The sequence below is a fragment of the Harpia harpyja genome, chromosome 4 (genome assembly GCF_026419915.1).
Source record: "Harpia harpyja isolate bHarHar1 chromosome 4, bHarHar1 primary haplotype, whole genome shotgun sequence".
NCBI lineage: Eukaryota > Metazoa > Chordata > Aves > Accipitriformes > Accipitridae > Harpia > Harpia harpyja.
In genome coordinates, this window is record NC_068943.1 from 33,030,268 (window position 1) to 33,054,768 (window position 24,501).

At 37.5% G+C, this 24,501-nt stretch overlaps 2 long non-coding RNA genes across 6 annotated transcripts in view; one reads left to right on the top strand and one right to left on the bottom strand.

The window, feature by feature from the left end:
• The window catches only part of LOC128141448 (uncharacterized), a 79,821-nt gene that overhangs the window by 32,394 nt on the left and 22,926 nt on the right, over positions 1 to 24,501 (bottom strand). Inside the window, exon 2 of the long non-coding RNA XR_008235040.1 lies at positions 19,872 to 19,921. This is a non-coding gene — a long non-coding RNA (uncharacterized LOC128141448). The remainder of the gene's footprint in view (positions 1 to 19,871; positions 19,922 to 24,501) is intronic.
• The window catches only part of LOC128141447 (uncharacterized), a 45,075-nt gene that overhangs the window by 3,190 nt on the left and 17,384 nt on the right, over positions 1 to 24,501 (top strand). For 2 of the 5 annotated variants that reach the window (XR_008235035.1, XR_008235036.1), the window contains exons 3-5: positions 1,707 to 1,781; positions 4,414 to 4,484; positions 7,251 to 8,138. This is a non-coding gene — a long non-coding RNA (uncharacterized LOC128141447). Of the gene's footprint in view, positions 1 to 1,706; positions 1,782 to 4,413; positions 4,485 to 7,250; positions 8,139 to 10,929; positions 11,405 to 22,186; positions 22,760 to 24,501 lie in introns of those variants that run through there. The other 3 variants (XR_008235037.1, XR_008235039.1, XR_008235038.1) reach the window with 3 other exon arrangements.

Genomic DNA, 24,501 nt, shown 5'->3' on the forward strand with positions numbered 1-24,501 from the left:
TGTTCTTCAAGCAAAATGCAGTTAGGTTTCTGATGGCTCTTAGCTCCTAGGCACATTCATTCCATAGACTTGCACCAGCCCCGAGAAAGTTCTGTCTCTAGAAATGATAGCTTTCCCCCTCCTGTTGCACAAGTTCTTTTATGTCAGAAGAGGGAAACTGTTGACAACTGGATCCAGTCTGGAGACCTAGTAGGCATTTCTTTAGGAATCCTGGATTTAGGCCCCGGAGGATCTTGACACCCTGAATTTGTAATTTAAAATTCTAGAGAAAATCAGTATAGAGCGGAAGAGAGGGACTTAACAATAACCCACATCCCCTCAGCTTCCTGTACTTGGAGTTTCCTATATGCAGCAGACTTTGTGCTTGGATATACTGAATTGCCTAGGTCCAGTTGAGAGGTGGCAAAACCAAAGCAAGGTACTTATCTGCCAAAACGGCACAGAAGCTCACAGCTAGTCAGGGGTGGTTAGAAAGCTGGAGGCTGTCTTCTGACTCAGGCACACATTACTTTACAAATTACCTAGCTATGTGTTTCTAAGATTTATTTTACAACTATGAGGATTAGAGGAACTTGTTGTAATGAAAACTGGCACCGTGTCATTACCGTGTAACTTTTTAGTTAGATTCTTTGGCTTGCCTGAGTACTTGCGTGTTTTTCCATTACCTTAATCTGGTCCAGTTCCTAGGTAAGTTAGACCAGTTGGAGGGCACCAAGGTACACCCACATCTAGTAATTGAAATAATCTCTTCAATAATTGCACATCTACATATTATTTTGGTATCCTGTGCTTGTATGGCATATGGACATACAGCCAGTGGGAATTCCATATTTTTTTCTGTTTATTTTTCGAATTTGAGCCCTGCCTTGCCCCCCATGCTCGTCCAGCCTTCTAGATCCCTGTTATAGATTCATCTAAGCCTCCCTTCAGACCTCTTCTGTAAATTTGATATCAGTTGGAGTTTAAAGTTTCAGTTTAATAACCTAGTAACCATAGTTGAACGTCCTCTTCCACGTATGAGTTTTCTACTTCCTTCTGTAGCCATTCACTTTGTGATTTACCCTGACAAATACAGGATTTGGAATTCATTACTTTTGCAATTTCAGTCTGCTAGCAATGATAGAGGTTGTAATCTAGAAAGGATTGAAGTGGACAGCATTTACTATTGTACAGTGAAAACAGAGTTCTGAATTTGCTAGTATAGACCTGATCTAGGGATGCTTCTGTAGGCAGTAAGGACTGCCAGAAGTATGTGCTGGCTTAGGACTTGCATCTACTTTATTAGATTTCCTATAAACTTCCAGATGAAAAAAAAAAACAACCTAGCATTTTTTTTTACTGTAGACTACCTCCTGAGTTTTCAATAGCCGACTTTCAATTTAAGGGTTTTTTTCAGCCTCTGAAATGCTCAACGTAGCATAAAGACTAATGGTGTAGTCGAAAGGTTGGACTCACTATATTTCGTTCAGATCTTATAATACCCACTCTAACATAGCTATAGGCCTGACTCATAATAATGAACATATCCCTGAGGATTTAAGAAAGATTTGTTATTAAACTTAGGTTCTGTGGTAAAGTTTTGCTAAAACGGCCTAACTGTAACTTCTGAATGTTTTAATATTTTTGTGGATTTAATGGTTGTGAAAAGTGCTGGCTTGGTATCTGTGAAAACTGAAGCCCATTCTTTATTCGTGGATTAATTACAGCAGAGCAGTTGCCAAGTGATCTTCTCCACAGCACCCATGAACTTCAGCCTTGAACTGAAGAGGACTCATCAAATGGTGAGAAAATAGTGTGGTTGTCATGACTATTAAGTTATTGAGGGGATGACGTATTATTTTTTTTCTTCTTAGCATTGATTCTGTTATTTAACAGGTATTGAAGTTAGATTTTCGTAGGGTAGTTGCTGGGACCATAACCTAACTTCTCCCCCTCCCCCAGTATTTCAGCTCTTAATTTCTCAAGCTTTGCTATCTTCTTAGCTGTCCTTGACTTTTCAAAAACAATTGTCAGCGATGCACTGAATTCATTAGCTAATTTCTTTATTACTTGCTTTAGCCTTAGTCCTGTGTGTGCGCTTAACTCTCTTCACATGAGTAGTTTTGTCAGTAGCACTACTTAGAGGAGTGAAGTTCAGATACGTGGAATTGTTTGAAAGATGGAAGCTTAAACTTTGCAGATACGTATGCCTGCATTTAAATGAAACGCTACTGAAATGAATGCAGGCATGAGGGATCTGGAAATCTGGCTTTAGCTGGTACTAATTTGTTTGCTTTTATGCTGCTCAATTTATTTCTTTTAAGACAGCTTGATGTAAGTTGTTCATTTGCTTCTCTAGTTTCCCAATTTCTGTGAAATTTTGAAATCCGAGCTTCAAAACATTTACAAAATTTTAGTAATGCTTCTAATTCTCCTGAGAAGAGCAAAACAGTATTTTATTTAACCATTTTATGACAAGGTGACTGAATCTATAGAGGAACTAATTCTATCTCGCTGCCTTAATCAGGTCTTTAGTCTTACTCCAGTGCCCTACCTTCATTAAGTAATGATTCTTATATGTATGGATTTATTAAGCATACATCTTAAAAACAGCTATGGATAAAGGATGGAATATTGGTAGCAGGGGGTTATGTGTGTAAGAATATAGTTGTAGAGTGTTGATATTGGCTTCCTGGTCATCTAGATAGGGGACAGCTTAAAATAATGGTGCACAGAGTGATCCATAGTTCAGGACACAGATCACAATGATCATAAGTTCACAGAATGCTGAGAGGTGCCCCAGACCTTTTTTTGGTATCTCAAGAAGTGAGTGGCTCAATTTCTGTTTTCCTTTAGTAACTGTATTGTAGAGTAAGGAGTAAAAGGGACAGAACCCTACTAGCGGCTTATGATTTCCACATTTTCTCCTATCTCTATGGTTGTTACCATAGAGATTGGAATACGGGATATTAACCCTCTCCCAGCTATTTACCAAATTGGGTTTGGAAGTGCAAGTGTGTTTAAATAGACAGGAGAGATGGCGAGCCCTTTATACCAATAACTGAACTACACCCTGGGTTAAGAATTAGTTTAGTACTGTTATTAACCACTGAACTCATTTAACCTTTGCTAGGGTTATTTACCATTTCATGTATTAAAAATAAGATTTAATACTTAAGCCAGAAAGAAACAGTAGTTTTGAGGCAGAGTGCATTGAGATATAGCCCAGAGGTCATTTATTTTTAATACAGATCCAACAATCTGTTTCTTTTTTTTCTTTCTCAGCCACTTTTTCTTTAGTTTTCTTTTTGAGACCTGATTCTTGAATTAACTTTAAGCACTTAACTATTTACATTCTGCTTCATCAAACAATTAATCTTGTACTTAAGTCACAATACTTGCATGAGTATGGCTTTTGAGAGAAGAGTTTGAATCCACATTAGTCCTTTGCGTCTTGTACTTGACTTTGCCTATCTGATAACCAGTAGGCTGGATCCAGACTAGTGCCAAGGTGTGAGTCTGCATGTTAGCAGGGTAAGGAGTTGGGGCTCAGGTTTGAATGTGTGCTCGATACTACAGACATAGCGAATGATTATAAGAAGATTTAAATTTATTTTCAAATTTAAGCACTTTTTTAGTTGTTTAGCTGAGCAGAGTTTAGATACTCCATATGCTTAAAGTTAAATGGTTCAAGTTAACTGGCTTAAAGGTTTTCCTGAAGCGTTTTTGGAATTGATGTGATTCTTTTGCTTCAGTAAAAGAAGAGCTAGGCCAGCGTCAAACAGTTTTGAAAAGCCCATTCTCATTGCTCTGCTAAGAAGATAATTTTGTTTCTTTTATTCCATCCCCTTTTTGGTTAAATCACTTTCACTGCCCTGACTCTTCTTATACCCACTGTTTCCTGCTAATCTTTCCTCTAATGTCCAGTTTTCTATTAACTTTTCCACACTGACTATTCTTTGTCTCTTCTTTTTACTGGAGTTTTGGAGAGGTCATTGTACTTTTTCAGTTTCTTTCCTTCTTTCATCAGTTCCTGGAATCCAACAACAAATAAAACCCTCTGATTTCAACTATGCGTTTTTGGTCAGAAACACACAAGTCAAAATTTAGTGCTAGATCGATAGAAAGCATAAGCAGAGTACTGTGGATGCCATTTATAAAAAAGGGAACTGGGACTTGCATATTATTAAAAATTATTCCCTAGATTGGGATATCAGGATTGGGATCCAGGCAGTAGGATCAGGATTTTAAGGTGATTCTTTAAAAATCACTATGCTTGTTCTTAAAAAAAAAAAAAAAACCAAACCAACAAAAACCAAAAACCAAACCAACCAAAAACCCCACAAAAGAAAAGGCCAGGTGTACTGAATAGATTCATTAGACTTAATGTCAGTGTTGTTTTATTGAGCTACATATCACTGAACCTCTCTTAAGCCTTAGGAGAGACAGCACGGAATTGGAAGAGAAGCAGGGGTCTCCATGAAGGGCAGCCAACTACAGTCTTGGTAAGTTCAAAAAATATATATAAAATTTTATTTCTGTTAAATTTTCACCTTTATGAAGCAACGTATATTTAGGGCCCTGTTCACAGTGGCAAAACAAAGCCAGTTTTATTGAAACAGTCTCTACGTTCTCTGGATTCATTTATGCCATCACCACGTAAAAATCTGTGTTTTATTATAGCTGAGTTTGTGGTGTAACTCCTGAATGAAAACAATAAGTGACATAAAATTCATTAGTTATTTTCACAGTGATTATGCTACAGTGTTTTCATGCCCAGTTTGTGAACAAAACAAGATATATAGGATTGTGTTGTCTCCTAATAACTTTTGCATCCACCGCTTAGTTTCAGCTGCATTTGATATAGAGAGAGAGGTCACAAAGTCAAGTTTCTACAATTTGAGTGAAACTTAGCAGCTGGGAGTAGAGAAAGGACTCAAATTAGTGCCCCCGGGGTAGAAAAAGCTGCAGCATGGACTCGGAAATTTTCTGTTCTGTTCCACCTGTTGACTTGCCAGTCAGCGTGCTTGGTTGGTCTGGCAGTCAACGCATGCGTAGCTCAGACCTAGCCACAATGTGAGCTGCCTCTTTTTCTCCTAGAAGTCAGAAGCTGGTGTTTTCTGTGGGAATTTAAGGAAATCTGTTTAGAAGGGAATGGGAAACCAGCCAGCGTAGTGCCAGCTTGGGATTACTGCACAAGTGTGTTGGTGGCACGCACAAGCACGCTGATAGGTAACTAGACTTCATTACTTCTGCTAGTCATGAAAAAACTCTTGGTTTTGCCAGGGCCTTCTAGTCTCCCAAACCACTTGTGAATCATTCCATTTTATGGTAGTTTCTATACCTGGGTTAGATGCATGTTTTTCCTGTCCACGTCAGAGAAGGGAACTGTTGAGACAGCTTCAGTATTTCATTTCTTTGACTGTTTGGATGTCAGCTCTGAGCTATTCCTTAGGCTGTCAAAATTGTAAAACTGTGTTTTCAGCTTTCCCCAGAAACTGACTGTAATTTAGACTGCAGCTATGTGTCCCTGACCCATCCTACAACCTACACTCTTGGAGCAGTGCAGGAAACATGCATTGTATTCCAATTAACTTCCTTTGTGAAGAAAGATGTGGAGCTAGGCACAGGGACAGAAAACAATATTAGGATCTGGCTGTATCAAGTTGCCACGTTACGTTGCAACTTGGGAAATGCTAAATCTGTAGCTGCATGATTAAGGGCACCATGATTGTCCCGAAAGGTATGGTCTGTCCATTTCTCTCAGTCAGGGAGAAATGCGCAGATCACACTTGCCAGAGGTACTGGTTCACTTGTTTTGCAGGCTCAGGTAGGCAGCGCTAACTTGGCAGATGTCTGATATTTTTAAATTTTCTACGTAATGTTAGATGGGGGTCAAGATACCTTATACACTTTTTAAACAGAACTTAGCACTGTAGCACTGTTCCTTAGAAACAGTTGAATTTCTCAGAATAACAGAAGCCTAAGTCTCATGCATATGAAACATAAAATTTAAAAGCAGTAACATGAGAAGAAGCACTTCTAATTCAATGTTGTAAGACAACTGCCTTGAAATTTGTCATAAAGTCTGAAATGTGTATTTTAAATTTTTTTGTTTGTCCTCCTGCCCAGTTGAAAACCATCAGCCTGGCAGCAAAGAATGAAAAACTGTGATACTCTTCTCCATTTTCTGCTTATTTTCATGTCTGTTGTTTCAAAAAGTCAAAGCCAGTGAGAGAACAACTGGTCATTTAATAAAAAAAAAAAAAAAGTCTGCATTCCATTTTTATGGAACTTTTGGTTCTTCTGTTAGATTCTCAAATCCTTTCATTTGGTCCCAGCTTTTTTTAAGAAAAATATCGTTGTTTCCCTAATGCTACCTGTATTAAAGGAATGAAGAATTGTCTTCTGCATGTTTCTAGGATCTAGTGGTTGTTCTTATAACCTTTATCACCAGTACTCTTGCATAGTGTCACCAGTTAAATATTATTTCATTGAACCTATGGCTAACCTGTTTTTAAATGGTTTATAATATATAAAAACATTGTGACTTACAATATTTTCCTTTTAAAGATCAACATAGATGTGTTTTTAATAAGAACAGTAAGGTCAGATCATGAATGTTAAGTTTTGTGTGAACAGCAACGTGGTGGTATATTCTTGTTTAACATTATGTTGTGTGTTTCCAGTGCTTTAAATGGTGTTCACTAAGAGCTTAAACTTAGCAAATAATTAATTATAGTTGATTTTCATAAGGATTTTTTTGTTTTAAAAAGCCGTCCCTTTTTAGTCTAAAAATGTCTAATACTAAACTACTTTTTATCATGTATTTTCGCCTTGGTCTTGGATGTTGCTATATGTGGTCAGATACTTTCACGATCATGAAGACCTCAGTAAATTCACAGGCCTATGCTGTGTGCCCAAAATGGGTGGGACAGATTTTAAGAAGGCTTAAGCATTAGAAAGCGACTTGCATCATAGACCAAAGAAACTAGGATAATTAATTTTTAGAAAATAATAATTAAAAAATTATATTTCAAATACATATCAGTAAAAGCTCTCATACTGTGCTCTCACTACATGTAAAATCCAGAAGCAATTTTAAGCCAACTTTATTTAAAGAAGGAGCTGCAAATCCCTATAAATAATATGCAACTTAAAGATGTATAGAACTCCTTTATTATGTGCTAAATGCTGTAATAAAACAGGCTATCAGTAGGTTTTGCTGCATGTTACTAATTTAATTTTTTTTTATCCTGATATTTTTGCAGGTGTGTGGAGGAACAGGTTCTGTTCTCGCTGTTGCTACTCCCACATACGCGGACTCTGTAACTGATTATGTGTGGGTAGGGCCCTATTGAAATTCAGGAGATTCTGCAATAGTGCAGGGTTCTTTTTGTGAAAGTTCAGTTGCAAGATCAGGACCCTACTGTGACTCCTTACTGTGAATTCTGTCAGTGTATCATTGATTGTGCTGGAACCTGCCTTTTGGGATAATGTAAGTCCTGCTCTTCCCCCAAATGTACTTTAGACATGAAATAATCATAAAACATTTCTAATTAGAAAATTAGTATAATTTACATGCATTCTTTTAATTATGTTTTTTTGGCAGTACCAAATAATATATTCCTCAAAACTTCTTAATGGCACTGAGGCTTTGTGGATAGTTGGTCACATGATGAGAAAATTCAGCTGTAAGTACATTGAAATGATTGAATTTTTCAATAGTTAGTCTTTACTTATGTTGACAAACTAATAATGATAAAAAGGTGAATCAAGAGGTTTGACTTATGTCAATTGACTTCAGTTCTTTTTAGAAAATATATAAAATATATCCATTAAGGATTTTGTTACTCTTGGGTAATTCACCATGTGAACCTGGAGTCCTTCCATGCTGCTGTTAGGCAGGGAGTTTTAATTTATTTGTTTTCTTTATTTTCAGAATAGTGTGTCTCTGACTTGCTCTGTATTTTCACCCATAAACTTTCTGAAATTTATAGATCTATAAAAACTGTTTATACCACCAATATTTGTGTAGATATTGCACACTGATTTACTAACATAATTGTCTTGCTGAGTTGAACATTGAAATGTTAATAAATATACACTTGCACTTGTGTCAATGTAACTTGGTTAAATTAAACTAAACTGAGCTGGCATTATGAGTGAATTTGATGATGCATGCTGATTAGCTATAGTCTTAGGCAGGAACTACATACTTTATTGTACCTAAGTACTTTGTGCTTAATCAGTAATAATTACCCATATCATATGTCAGTGGATTCACCCAAAATAACTATAAATATCTATGCTTGGATTAAGAAGGAAGCTCTTTTCCTGTAGCTATGGGTACAGTCATTGCTATGACTCCTATTTTTATATACAAATGAACAAAAACTACATGTAGGTGTTTACCCTGTATAACAAAAGGGGTATTATAAACTCCGTGCCCTTGTTTGTGATGCCGTATTTCCTTTCTGGTATTCAAATATACGAGTGTTTTCAATGGGGTCTTAGTATCTGAAAAACGGAAGAACTGGAAATGTTGTTGAATTTGTGAATAATTATTAAGGGGCTGGGTCTAGAGGAGTTGTATGTAAGGACAATTAGACATTCTTTCCCATGGAGCAAGGACACAGATAATAATTGGTAAGTAAAGATTAAGGAGGACAGGATTTTTTTTTTTTTTTGCTTGGCACAAGAGCAGCATGAAGTTTGAAGAAAGAGCAAGACCAAAGAAGAAATCATAAACTCAGATCAAAAGCAGACTAGAGAGTCCAGATAAAAAAACCCCAAAAACAAACAAACAAAAAAAAACAAAACAAGGAAAACCAAAAACCAGAAAATGGATGGCAAAAATATGGCCAAAAGGAGAACTAAATGCATACCTACTGGTATTTCTCATTGCACTGAATATGTGATAGATTTACGTTTAAAACTTTCAGTAAGTGTTTTTCTATAAATTTTTTTTTCTGCTGGAAAGGAGTATATGGGCTTTGAAGAAGACTCAGCGACTAGTTGTGAATTACCTGTATAAATTGGAGATTTGAGATGACAGTTACAGCTAAGAACAGAGGACAATGGGTTATGTATGCTAAACTATGATTAGTGCTAAGCAGAAACCATAATTTCTTCTTCAAACACAGAACTTAATGATTTTGAAATGTATCATCTTCAACAGAGCTCAAAACAATTTAACTGTGTTCATTACAGGATGGGAACTTTCGAAGTTCTAGTTTAAAAACTTAACAGTGATTCTTTTGAGATTTTGCAATATAAAATGAAATTGAGATTTTTCAATATGAAATGAAATCAAGATTTGAGAACATTGGATGTTTCATTTTGCATTAAAAAAAAATCTCGATCAGCATATTTTGTTTTTATAATGTTTAGACCTAATGGTTTACTGTTTTCACTTTTTAATCCTGTGGGCCATATTTATTCTTACTTGCACTAAGTTGGGTAAAAGAACAAAAAGGAGAGGGAGATTAAGGTGATTGCAAAAAAACCCCAAACACAGCCCTCTAGCTCTGCCCGCCCTGCCCCAAACCAGATCAAAAGAAGTGCCTCAGAATAGATCTAGTTTCAGAGGAGAAAAGTGACATGCTAGTGAGTGGGGTATGAGGAATGCCCTGGGTGTTTCATAGGTATCCACGTTTTTCACTCATCACCACTGAGAGACAGATCACCTAGGTGTGACTGCTTCTCCTTCCTGTGATGGCAACTTATCAGTACTTTTGAGGGAGATAACGTCAGGGCACAGCTCTGTCCTGCGTGCGGTAGCGCTGCTACAAATACTATTTGGAAGAAAAGGAACTCTGAATTGTCTCCTGCTGTAACCAGCTCTCCACTACTCACTGCTGCTAACCCCCATTGCTGAGCACCTGATCTGATTGTTTCTTTGGTTTAACCCATGCCGTGATGCCGTAAATGACTGAAACTAGGAGAACAGCAAGAAAGCAGATACCAAGAGAAGGAGTTGATGTTGTGGAATGTAGGGAGTGGGCATTTGCTACACAGCTACACATTGTGTGGGCTTGGGAATACTTCAAGAGCTGGAATACCAAACTACAGCAACAGAAAGTAAGTTTCCTTTAGTGGCAAACTGAGGCGATAGCCCTGGTTCAATGCATTAAGAAGGAAGAGCCAAGGAATGTGCATTGAACATTCAGCATGTTAGTAGTTCTAAGTTTAAGTTGTGAGATCTTCTCTGCTGCTGTTTGCACTTGGCTTGTATTGTGACTGTCCTGTCTTCAAGCTGGATGTAGCATGTTTTTGTTAATGTTGAATGAGGCACCCATCATATTATAACGTCACGAACATTGTTTTTCTTCAACCCTTGAAAGTCAAAACATGGTAGCCTAGATAGCTGTAATAAGTTAGTAATAAATGTGACATGAAAGAATTTTCTCATTTCACAGTATTTATAGGAAAAACAATGTTTTACGTGTTTCATATACATCCTCCCATCTTATTTTCCACTCCTAAGCAGATCTAATGCATGAAAATTTTCTTCAGTAGTGCCCTCAGTTCTTTATTTCCAGTTACAACTATTGGTCTTTTGTTGGTAGGTTTTCTTCATAATTAGGTTAGGGCCCTCACAAAACCTCTCTGCATCCTCTATGAATGACACCATCATGCTGTCGTTTGTTTTAAGCCATCAAATCTAGGCTAAACCTGAGTTTTGGGAATCTTTTTCCAGCCCCTTAAGGATGGTCTTTCTTCTCTGTCAGACGATAATATTTTTCATCCAGGTTTTCCGTGGATCATATCTTTATTAGAAAGTCTTTTTCTTTTGCCCTGACAAATGCAGTCTTGCCATGCTTGTTATCTAGTCAAAAAGTGCTACTCTGCTGTAAATACCAGTTTCCAAACTTACTCCTTTGGTATTTTCAATTTCTTCCTTCAGTTTAAAGCAATAAAGATAAGCTATCTGTCTTTATTTTCAAGGCCCATCAAGACTACTTCTACCTGATACCTCTCCTTCAGTATCAAGAGGTTGACTCTGGTTTTGATCAACATATGATGCCAGCTTCCGTCATTCGGTCGTTAACTTTTTAGACCACATTGGATGTTTTCTCCTCAGCTGCCTCTCATGTGTTGGTTGACTTCTTCGTAAACAGAACCGTTTACTATCTTCCTTTAAGTATCTTCTTAAAAGTTTTATGTACTGTGAAGCTTAAAACAATCCAACTAGGCAACAGTTATATTGCAGGTATATTAATGCCAATGCCTATCACAGTAGTACTGTTTCACTGTGTTTGTACTCTGCTATAATTTCTCCGTTGTCTCTTTATGTAGAATTCCAGCACATCTACTTTTTGTTGTGTGTTTATTCACGGCCCAGCATAATGAGAAATGGTCCAGGGTGAGCACTCCCAAGATTTATGGTAATTCAAATAAATGATAATGAATACCCACTGGATACTGCAGTGTAGCTGCTGGATTCTGCTGTGCCTAATGTCACATCATATTTAACGCAGAAAGAAGGTGCTCCAGCTAGAGGCCTCACAAAAGGGAAAGAAGAAGTGAGTTGCAGCCAACAGATAAAATGCTAGCCCCAGAGGCCTTCTCAACTGTCAAACCCAAGTCAATAGCTACTGGCATTGCATCCTGAAAACATCCCTCTCTTCCCTTCTCCACAGCAGTAAGAACAGACTCTCCCTTCTCATAGAAGGAAGTAAACACAAATATTACAAAGTTCTGCAGTGTGTGCAAAAGGTTAAAGGACTTTTTATACTTCTGTAGTATCCTTCTGCTCCTTAGTGCATTCCCTTCCTGACACAGCATCTCTTGGTACAGAAATCTTGAATAACCACAAGCAGTTGTTCCAGCCATACCGTTGGTCAGTCCTTTTTCACATCTGATCTCTGTTGAGAAGGAACCTACACTAGTTTTGATTTGGGATCTCGGTACACTGCTGTCTTGTAGTGCTCCATTTCCATTGTGCCTTGAAGGTAATGATTCTTCAGAAGAGTGGTAAGCATGAATTCTATCAGGAATTCCCCAGGTATGTCACCCTCTTTCTGGAAGTGGGTCTGTATGTATCCCTTTTCTTTCTTTCAAAGGGACACTGAAATGTCAAGAGTACAGATTATACAGAGCTGATAGAATGTTTAGTGCCTAGCTGATACAGGGATGGTAGACTGGACTATGCAGACAAACGACGCTGTATATACCGAAGAAAATATAGTCAAATAAGTTAATTTTATCAGAATAAACCACAAAATGTAATTACAAATGGTTCTATATCTGAATAGGAGAAGTCTAGTAGGAGCTCTGGACTAGTTGATGGAACAGAGACAGTGACTGTGAAATACTGTGGGAGACTGGAGAGGCTATACAACCTGAAAACTTGATTGTAATAAGAGTTCTTGGTTGTCTATATATAGACTGGATAAACTTAACAGTAGGCCACATTAGGCCACCATGCACAGGCTGTATTTTAGGTATCATCAAGAACTACTTTTTGAACAAACCAGCTGGAGAATCCAGAAGGGGGACAGCCCTTGATTTAGTGTAGATTAGCACAGAAGAAATGACTATAGAAGAGCCATTCAGTAGCAATATCTTGTATCGTACTCAAGTTTCTCATACTTGTGGGAGAGAAAAAGATAAAAAAATGTCCAGTATTGTTTAAAAAAGAAGAATTGCATGCAAATGAAGATACAGTTTAAGTAAATCTTAAAAGAGACACAGGGACTTTGCTTTCTGATTCTGACCCAATTGAATAAGAATTGTCCAACACAACTGAACAGTAAAGGGAGTTACTAGAAATAAATAGAGGTTTTTCAAAAAGTGAAATCCAAACAAGCAAAGCAGAGAAGAGCACAATTCTGGCAAGTTAAATGTAGATCTATTGTAAGGCAGAACAAAAAGATTTTGAAATGCAACAGGCTAAAATCCTAAAAGCCAAACCCCATTTTTTTCAAGTGTAAATTTTGCTAGTAGGGAGGTGAGTTCAATAGATAATTGCAGATAAAGAGAATATTTAAAGACAAAGCCATCGCAGAAAGAAACAAACGAACTCTTTGCATTGGCAAGGTTTATTACGGGGAGATTAGGGACATCCCCGCATAGAAGTTATTCTTTATAGGGAATATTTCAGATTTGAAATACCAATAAAAGATTTTTTAACAAATTGATTGAATAAACAGTAACAGATTGGCAGGTAGCATGTTGTTCATTCAGTAGTCCGAGGGAAATTCAGAAATGAAATTGGTAAGCCATGAACTGTGTTGTATAATCTATCACTTAAATTAGCCTTGATAACAGAGGAATGGAAAGTAAGAAGTGTGACACTCGTTTTAAAAAGGATTCTATGGATGATCATGGGCTAATAATTCTGACTACCATGATGCACAAAATGCCAGTGAATATGATAAAGAACATAATTAATAGGAACGTGGATAGGTGTAGTAGGCAGCCATCATCTTGGCTTTTGTACCAGGTATGTCTTAGAGCTTTGCTAGTTATTTGGAGGAGTCAACAGATACACAGGAAAGGGTGACCCAAAAGTTTGAAAAAAGCTCCGTAACCAACGACTGTTAACAAAATGAAGTGTTGAGTTATTTAAAATTCTTTGTGGATTAGTAAAGGGTTACAAGATAAGGAACCGTATAGCAACTAATGGGCAGTTTTAACAGTGCTACCTCACAAAGATTTGTACTGGCATCTTTGCTGGTCCACCTGTTCCTAAGTGGTTTGAAAAAGTGCAGTGATAAAGATTGCAGATGATAAAATGAAAATACTCAGCTGGAGTCAGACCTAATGTTGACCCTGAAGAGTTGCAGAAGGATCTCACAGCAGGACCTGTGGTGATCCAGGAGCCATGGCTGTCACAGAGGCCAGATACCGCTGACCCCGCTGTTCAACCGTATCTATCAGCAGAGAGAGGCAGTGGCTGTTGGGTTACAGCAGCCATCACCCCGTAAGCTGTGAGCTCAGCGGGCTGTGGCCAGTCCTGCCGCTCAGGAAGGCAGGGACTTCTGGCCGTTCTTTCTAACCACAGCAGGGGCTGTGAAGAAGCTTAAGTTGAAGAGAAGATTCTTCCTCCCTATGTCTCAGGGTTTTACAGCCCCGACGAGCTTAAAGTACAGGTTTTGGTCCTGGAGTTCCTGCCTGTCATAGGGGTGGAATATCACCGTTAAACTGATGGGTAGTATCTTGCTGCTGTGAGAAACCAGGGCTCTCAAGCCATTTTACTGGTGTTTGCGTGGATTTTTAGCAGCTCCTGCTAATTTTCTAGAATCATTCTGGACGGACTGGATGCTAGGAAAAAGTGGCAAAATGGTATTTGAAACAGAGAAGTGGCACTGGCATGCCGGTCAGTTCTGAGCATTGGTGAGAACTGTGTATGATATAGAAAAGGATGACTAAGAGGTATGGCATAGCTCTTCTGCAGGGACAGTAAATGGATCAGGATTCCTCAGCTTGGAATAATGTTGGCTGAGGACTAGGTAATGTGAGAAAGGTCTCTAAAACCGTGAGTACATGGAAGTGTTTAATAGGGGACTATAGCTCCCTGTTACTCAAAACAGAAGAACAAGGGGCCTTTGGTCACTGTTCTGTTTAATTTAAGTGACCTTTAAGATGGCAAAAGGCTGCTTAGCACCAGTTTTATCTGCCATAGTTTTGTGGATACATCTTTTCAAGTGCACAAAACCCAGCTGTTTACTGGTCTTGAAAACTCCACTTGTCCTGAACCAGCTGTGGCCAAAATCCAACCTGTGCAGAATTACGGCTTTACTGTAAATAGAAGTTTGTAGTCCTAATTGATTGATGATAAATTTTGAAACATGAATCAAATGTAAACTGGTCCCATTTTCCTAAATCTGCAGATATTTTTTTATCTTCTGCTCCTGTTTGTTCCTTTATCTGGCAGTAGCAATATTATGGATGGGCAGATCAGTTTTACTTCTGTTGTTTACAAACGTGTGGGCAATGGAGAATGCCAGTTTGCTGCTACTTCAGTAGCGGGCCCTAAAATTAATCCCACGGGAAATCAGATAAAGAAGCAGAAGTATCTCACCAAGCAACCAGAAGGTCTGGAGGGAGGGATGGAGTAGAAGACATCATTGTACCTTTGAAACAGCTGGAATGGTTTCCAAGCTGTGGTCCACAAACCTCTGGTGGACTACAAGGCTATGGTAAGTTGAACAGCTGTTTGGCTAAACCATAGTTAACAGTGTTTTAAATAGTGTTTCCAATTAAAAGTTTGATCAGATGGGGGTGTGGTGGATTTTGAAAAATGTTAAGGGCTGATAACGATCTGTTGTTCCAAAAATACAGGAACCACTGTTTTGGAGTGTTGGAAAAGGTAGAGAGCACTCCCCACTCTCTCAGCTTTAGACAGGTTGCGTGCCTCTCCGCCAGAAGCAAGAGGGAGAGGTTCCCAGAAAGGAGCCAGGCAGAGCAGTCTGGTAGCATTAACCCTTCTGTCCCCACCACGCTCTCCCCAGTAACAGAATTGTGGGGTTCTTAATCTTTGCGTTGTCCTTGAGTATCACTAAAAAGTCTTCGCTACACCTACTTTTCATATATTCTCATGACTAGTAGATTTAGTTTTCTGAGAAGTTATTATAATTTTTCAAGTCTTAGGTCCTCATCACACAAAGATAAAACTTGTCAACTCCACTAGATTAACATATATATCCATCTTTGAATTAATACCTGGTTTCTCACTGCCAGAAAAACAGATTTTAAAATTTTCTATTCTATCATCATTAACAGAGGTAAACTTTCGTTACAAGTATTAGCGTGTCTTACTACAATATCTGTTTATTATTTTTTAAAAAATTCCAATCCTATTTGACCAACTTCTTTTAATTTATGTCAGCTCCCTGAATGGTAATATTACCTTGTAAAAATCTTCTTTGTCCTCATATCAGGTCTCTTCCTACTTTTTTTTTTTTCCATACTGAAAATTTTCCAGAATCATAAAGTATTTGTATTATCAGTGCTTTTAGTTGCCCTTGACATATGTTACTTCCCATTGTCCTGAGTACCACACAAGCACATCCGTAAGTAATTTGTAGAGATGTTGTCTTTTCCAACATACAGTGCTTCTTTATGTTAGGAATTATGGTGGTGTCAAATCTGAGAAATGCCATATTATAAGCCTTATTCAAATGGTATAAATATGTTTATCCTGAAGAAATCAGTTGTCTAATCTAAAATTACTGTAGTGTACTTTAGGAAATTTAAACAAAATACTATTGAAATGTTAAACTATTAAACTATTAAAATGTTATTGACAATAGTGTTTTAAAAGGAACTAAAGAAAGTTGGCAGGCGAGCATGGTCTGTGTAACCTTTTTTTGTTCTGTATTTCTTACTTGTGTGTTCTGATACATATATGGAAAATGAAGGGGTTTGTGCGTGTTTCTGTATTACCTTGCTAAATGCCTGTTGCTAACTTACATGATTCTGAAGTTGTCTTTGCTCAGGCTTAAGCTACTAGCTGAATATGAGATCGAGGGAAATCTTTGCCTTGTATCAGAAAGGAATGTGTAAGGGAAGAGAGAGTGACTTCTGCTGTAGTGAGGATAAAGGTTATTTTCTGGTGTCATCTGTGAGTGACAGGAGAGAGGGATTCATGAGTCTAGGCAAGGCATATGGGTACAGAAGCAGTGATGGGGTGTATGGGCAGGACCGGGGATGAGCGTATGTGAACGCAGAATTTGGAATAGGGATTGGAACAGGGTTTCTGTAAGAGTTGGAGAGATCACAGTTGGATCAATATATTGGGGTCAGCTGGAAGTCACTTTACCACAGAACACGGCTACAGCGCTCTATCTGAATCTAGCTCACTCCACACTTGCCCTAGCTACCCCCTTCCCTCTGTTTTCTGGAACCCCAGCTTCTTCTCCAGTTCCTGCACATGACCCTTTTAAGTGGAAAACCTACTTTCCTGCTTACTCCAGGAACAGTTACATGCAAAGGTACAAATGGTCCCACAAATGCCTCCCATCTAAAGCTTCTCTTCTGTCCCACTACGCTTTTTTCTGCCTCCTGCCTATGGGGTTCTGCACTGCAGGTGCAGACAGGCAAATGAACCATAGAATAGAATCATAGAATCATTTAGGTTGGAAAAGACCCTTAAGATCACCAAGTCCAACTGTAAGCCTAACACTACCAAGTTCACCACTAAACCACGTACCTAAGCGCCACATCTACACGTCTTTTAAATACCTTGGGCAGCCCGTTCCAGTGCTTGACAACCCTTTCGGTGAAGAAATTTTTCCTAATATCCAATCTAAACCTCCCCTGCCGCAACTTGAGGCCATTTCCTCTCGTCTTATCACTAGTTACTTGATAGAAGGGACCAGCACCCACCTCACTACAACCTCCTTTCAGGTAGTTGCAGAGAGCGATAAGGTCTCCCCTCAGCCTCCTTTTCTCCAGACTAAACTCCAGTTCCCTCAGCCCCTCCTCATAGGACTTGTGCTCCAGACCCTCCACCAGCTTCGTTGCTCTTCTCTGGACGTGCTCCAGCGCCTCAGTGTCTTTCCTGTAGTGAGGGACCCAAAACTGAACACAGTATTTGAGATGCGGTCTCACCAGTGCCAAGTAAAAAGGGACTCAAACGAGATGCTGTGGAAGTGCTGGGTGCAAAATAATAACGCCTCTCCTTTCCAACATACAGTTTGCATCTTCTCCAAGTGGGACATCTCCCATCACTTGAAATCTGCTGAGAATTCTTTTGTTCTTTTTCCCCTCTTCATGTAGTACTCATGAGAATGTGCTGATTTTTTTTTCCACGTGATGAATTATGATTTTTTAGATAGTGTTTGTCTTACTAAACGGCAGAAAAAAATCTCGTATGTCTAAAGCCTGGTCCCTTTAATTTGCATTCTTCTGTCATCTATGACCTTCCTAAAAATAAATAATTAATCCAGTGGATGGTTGCACCTATTGGTGATAAGTTGGAGCTTACTGACAGGATGATTGCTTTCTTAATTATTATTTTGCAGATCCCTTCCTTAAAAGTTTTCACGAAGACTAAAGAGTCTGCAGAAAGATTGAAAGCCAATGCCTTAGGGCATCCCCCTAAATGCAAGGGTTTTTTTTAAATGCAGGTTTTTTTTTTGACACAGATCTTTTCGTAAGTCTTAAGGTTTTATTTAACAGTTTTCCTTCTTAATATATGATTGCATACTTATGTCTATGACTAAACTTTGCTAGCCAGAAGCATCAGTTCTGTAAACGTTTCAAATTCAGTAAGGAATAAGCCTTTCAGCACCTGACAATACAAATAGGTGAGGTAGCAAGATCACCATAACAATAATAAAATAAAGCATACTTTTTTGTTGTTGTTAGAGGGTACATTTTAATGGAAAACTATTTTGGTGTTTCTTTCTTGGGCAGATTTTTATATGGATATAGAGATCACACTTTTCCTTAGTCAATCAATGTTGGTCCCTAAAAATTGGCTCTACTCTTGTTGCTTGTCATACGTCATTTTATCTTTAAAGACTGCAGGAATTCATGATTACTGAGAGGTAACACCTTGAAGTTTTGGCACTATCTTCTACAAAGTAACTTACACTGAGCTGACTTTCTGTTACCATGTCAGTGAAACATCAAATGTTGGTACTATGTGTGAAACAACATTTGATATAATGAAAAAAATCATGCAAAGATGGATTGTGTGTTTAGAAGAGCTGGCATCTAAAAATGTATGTCATGGCTACACGTAATAAATGTTCTTTGTGAATTGCTACAGGAGAAGAAAGAATATTTACATGTGTGTACAGTATGCTAGTCTTAACTCTAGCTATTTTTATCTCCTAAATATCTTATCATAAGCTGGTTATAAAGTATTTAAAGACATGAATCATTTAATTTGTTGAAACATTCAGTGCATGATTTAAAATGGCTACTAAAGGAGAGCAGTGGATGTGCGCTTCTCATAACAGCTAAGCATAAAAATAAGGTATCAGAGATAATAATACAGTTCCAAATCAGTAAGAATTGTTGTTATGTTTTGCTGTATGAGCCGAGCTCTTCACAGAATGGTGATCTCATTCTAAGATTACAGTTATCTAAATAGATTTTCATTGCTAAACTTTATTCTGGTGATTTTATATTTTTGTTGGAAATGAGAGAACACAAACACCTAAGTTTTAAGTCATTGATCTTCAGCCATGCTAAAAGCTTTCAAGACATGGTATTTCACCCCAGGATTGGATCCATAGCCCTTTTAAATTTTGGAATTTCAGAAATTGTGCAGGTGAGTGGGAAAAAGCAAATGTGAAAGGAAGAAACTGAAACAGAGGGGGAAATTATTTTCCTTTACAGAAGGAAGGGAAAGATGAAAAACAATGTAATGAGCATAGGAGAAATAATAGGGCGAAAAGGGAGGAGTCAGGTAAGTATTTACACTAATATTTTGTATTTAGTGCTCAGACATGTTAAGCTTTAAGCTTGCATGGAAAACAAATTTGAGACTTCAGCTTTCTGACTAACTGCTGTGCTGAGCTGTGTACTTTACTCTCTGTGCATTTTTGCTTTAGCACAGTTGCTTCTAAGGAAGGCTTTAAATTGACTTTCAGAGCCAACCTGAATCACAAAATGCATTATCCTACTAGAAAGTGATGACTGCCTCAACATTCTGCCTTCCCAAGTTAGTGCTTAAACCCCCCCCCCATTAGACATCAAAAAATCAAAGCCAGTTTTCTATATATCTTGCTTTTGTTAATTCTAGTCACCAGCATTTGGGGCAGGGCACAGGCAGGCAGTAACACTTAAGAGTGGCAAAATTTTTGTGCAAAACCTAATTGTAATAATGCTAAAACTGAAAATCAAAACTGCTGATTAATCATTATTCAACAGGACTAGGCAAAGTCAATTCATAACCAAATGTAGCTGTAGAACAACGGATTACTTACATTGGCTTTCATTGCAGGTTAGACATCAGTGTGTGGATTTCATCCATAAGCTGTAATAAAATAAAATAAGTTAGGAAATTGGCAAAAAAAAGTTTAATTCAGTGATTTGTTCATTTACGTGCTTACTTACTGCATGATTCCCCTGAGTGTATATGGTATTATAGCAGGGAAATGATAAATGATGCACTTTTTAAACTGAGCAATTAACTAGTATTTGCATAGTGACTATAACTGGTCTTCATGAATTACTGTGCTAAAAACTTGTTTATTTTTAAATACAGAGATGGGGACCTCCTATTTTCTTATATTCACTTGGTGGTATGCATAAAACACCTCAACTGTCCGCCTGAGCAACACTTTAGTGTCACTGAGCCCTGAGCTGATGTACAGCAGAGTACCATCCCTTCCCAGACTGCCCCATTGCTGACTGGGGACAGAAAGAATGAAAATGGGTGTAGCAGGGAGAGGCCTTATGGTGCCAATTCACAAATAATTTTGGAGTGGTAACATCTACTTTTTGGAAGGTAGTGTATTAATTTCCGCTGAGAGGGAGAAAGAGAGAGAGAGAGGTCTGCATAAGAATTACGCTATAAATTTCTGTGCGATAGGGTTCCCTCTCCTGTGCGGTGTCTGCGTCACTGAGCAGCGGTTTTTAAGGGTACCCAGTGAAGATACAAATATTGAAAAACTGAGATAGCTGTACTCTTTATGTCCATTCTAAGAGGAAAATGAAATTAAATGCAGATACAACTTTTAGAAGTTCTAAATAAGAGACTTCATGTTGTATTTTATAATTAGCCCTTACTGTTACGTTGTTTTGCATTAGTGTTACAGTATTTTGTGTTACATGACTCCGTAATTGTTTAGATCATATAAATTCTTCAGTGCAAAATCGCATTTCAAGTGGACCAATATTTAGATTTTAAAGATATCTTTTTAATTACATTGTAACTGACAACTCTGTGTTGTCCTCATGTAATAGGCAGTATCAGGATGACTGTACTCTGAAGCAGTCATTAATGGCAGACCATTGTATGCATAGGTTTCCAAGGAAGTATGAATTGCACAGTCCCAGGATTATGTCTCTCAGACTTTCCGTACTCGTAAGAAAGTGCAGACCGTGAACTGTCCGTTTGGTGTATATCCCAGCGCCCCGATCAGTGCCCTTTCCCATCCTCTTCTCTGGTTGTTTAGACTTTGGTCCTGCAGTTCTGTAAGAGCGGAGTCTTGTTTTTGCATCTGGGCTGGCAAGCTGGTGAAGGTGGTATGAACGAGGCTGTCCCCGCAGACCTGCTCCACACTGAAGCTTCCTGCACAGAGGCTGGGCTGTATACCAACTTTAAAACCAGCCCTTCACCCATGACTCTTGTGTTTAATTACAGTCCTTTTAAAATAACCATTGCAATGTAAGAGTCCTTGACTATGAGATAGCATTTCAGCATTTTTTTACAACAGTATTTACTGTATGGAGTAACAAATTACTAAACTATCAGCAGTGCCATTTTAAGCATCAGTTAAATGTGATATTTCCTGAATCAGGTCTTAATGTTGGCAATATAGAATCCCAGTGATGTCAAGCTTTGATTTTTACTTACAGCAGATAAACTTAAAGCCCCAGTAGTACATAATTAGTCCTACTAGAAAAGCAAACTTTCTTTTATTTGGGTCAGACTTCATTTTTGTGCTCAGTATAGTGAACACGAGTAATGTTCAGTAATAAAAAAATATTATGCAGCACAAAGCTGTTACATGTTCTGTGCAGATGGAAGTCATTAGTTAATTTTCTTTGTTCAGAGTAAAGGAAGTTGAAAATGTGCTGTTTCTCATATTATTTTAATCCAAACGTTGTTATAAGTATTCATCTTAAAGATAGGCTGCTAGGTTCACAAATACCTAGTGAACTTGACCAAATGAATTACATCTCGAGTAGGTGATTCAGAGTCTCGGATTCAGACCTTAGGACGGGATGAATCGCCCTCTGGAGGTGCCCGTTTCAGTCTGCTGACTTCATGGGAAGCCTGCTTTGAACTGACTAGCTCAAACTAAAAGTTCAGTGAGTGGCCTGTCACCTTAAGAGAGGAATAACTGAGCATTTCATACCATACTAGGTCTTTTCTGTAGACGTGTCTCTTTTTCAGAATGGCTGCCTTATTCCTCACCTTTTCTGTCAGTGTTCTTGTACTGTTTCTAAAATGAATAAGCACAACTGTTACTGTTGCTGTTGCCTGTGTATTTTTTCTTGTCCTTTTCGATCCTGTTATCTTATCTTTCCCTGTTGTTTTTCTTTCTTTTTTCTTTTTCCTGACTTTTTTTAGCTACCATCTCTTCTTCTGAAGCTTTTCACTTGCTACCTCTCTGACCATCCTACCTTCCATGTTGAGAGTATTGTCCTAACTTCTGATGTGGAAGATTGCTGACCCTTTCCTTTGATGCTGATACCAGTATTTTCTGTGAGAGATAGTACTGTAGTGAAGACAGAAAAAGAAGAATATGGCACTCATGGATTTTTTTAATGGTTTTTAATAGTCAAGAAGTATTGTTCTTCTGCCTTCATATAAAATGTGGTTTTCCCAATGTACTTGTAATTTAAAGATGTTTGTAGAAATGTAAAATCAAATGTGAAAAACATAAAATCCATATTAAAGACATTTAAATTTAACAAAATACAGCATTAGTCTTTATTTTTAAAATTGAGTCCTACATGGCTCACTTGCAAAAAGTGGGAGAGATTTAAGAAGTTGTATACTGGTAAAGTCTGACTTCTTAAAAGGTGAAATTATTTACTTCTCCCCTATGGTAATATTTTCTTGATTTATACCTATTAAAGATCTCCCCTTCTCTTGAGTTCTCTGTCTTCTCCCTTTTTTTGTTCCTTTTGTTAACCTACGTTTCCTGTTCCTTTCTGCACTGGACTCTCCTAACTCTTTTGGTTCAATACCGATCCATTTTTCTTTCATGTGTGCATCCATTTGCCTAAAATGTTGCCTTAAGCATGATCATATATATTCAAGAATATATTTGCTTCTAAACACTGGATGGATCTGCTATTTTAGGAGTTACAGTAAACCAGATGAGAAACGTAACAATTCAGAGACAGCATTTTAAGTTTTTTATGACACATGTGCCTTCATAGGATCAAAGTACCTTGCCACCTACATCAACGGAATAATAATTATGGACAGAGATAAACATTCCTGTACAAATACGGACTTATGGTACTTGTTCAGTATAGGAATGCTAACTTAAAAAGAGCATCTGAATTAAAGCAAACATGCTGCATTCATAAATGGTATGGCAAAAGTTTTCAGTTTTCATTTGCAGATAAAGAGAAATGCTAATGGGAAGAGTGCTTTGTATTGGTAGTAATAGAAGCAGTTAAAGTTTAAAAAAAAGAAAATACATCTAAAAGACGTACATCCATAAAATCAGGAGAGTTTTTGCAATTCATGTTTTGTTATAGCAGAAATAGTAAATAAAAGTTTCGGAGGGGTAGATACCTACATATTTTATTATCTATACTAAATGTTCTTTAGATAATCTGAATTCTTTGGATTGCAATAAAAGGAATGAATGCCAAGTACATGAGAAAACATAAATAGTGAAGTTCAGAACTTTTCGGTTTAGATGTGTAAAGTATGATTCTGAAACCTCTTCTGATACTTAGAGTAATTTGCAATAACAGTAATAATAGCAACTTACTAGAAAATGCTTGGAGGTGTGGCTGAGAATGTAATTTATGGTGCCTAAAAGTTTTTAACTAGAGTAGTTATAAGCAAGACTTTGCATAATTTTGAGCCCATTAAAAAAGCACCTTCTTTGCCAGATTCATTTACTGAGCATGAGGATGACATTACAGACAGGGATTAGAAAGCAGAGGAAATTGGGAATCTCTAAACCAGTTACACTGATGATGATTTTTTGTGTTGTACAGTAGTAGCAATAAGTATTTTGTTAGAATGAATCAACTGTAACTAATTTTGTAAAAATGAACTATATGAAAATTATCCATAGAAAAAGAAAGAAAGAATATTAGGAAGTATGTAAAACCCGTTAGGATTTTCTGGGGTATATCCTCAAATGGCATAAATTGGCATGCATAAAGTGAAGTCACCACTGCTTATTGAAGAGTTGTCCTTTCTATTAACTATATAATACAATACAGATCCTGTAATAGTCCCTTACTTAATACTTGTATTCATTTTACAGTAGAGTGGTTATGGAATAAGGTCTTACTCATCATGAGAAATAATACAATTCTAACAATGGCATATTATTGTTAGAAGGAAGTACATCAAACTGACTTGCATTAGCATAGTTTTAGAAAATTACTTTGGTTTTGAGAGTACTGTATTGATATCGCTTGTTAAGTTACAAAACTATTGCTTTTTTAATAGTACTACTAATCTAAAATTTCAAGTTGTAGTTTGAAGATAAAATTATTTTTACACTCAAGTTTATGTATTTTTGATTTGCAATTTTTGGGTGATAATGTCTCAGTTAAGCCAGTTAAAATGTCTCTCTTTTTAATATATGAAGAACAGTGAGGAAAGCATAGCTGAAAATACTAACAAAACAGGAAAGATTTTTCAGCAAATGAGTAAGTGTAACCATAGGGAAACACTTGCAAGAG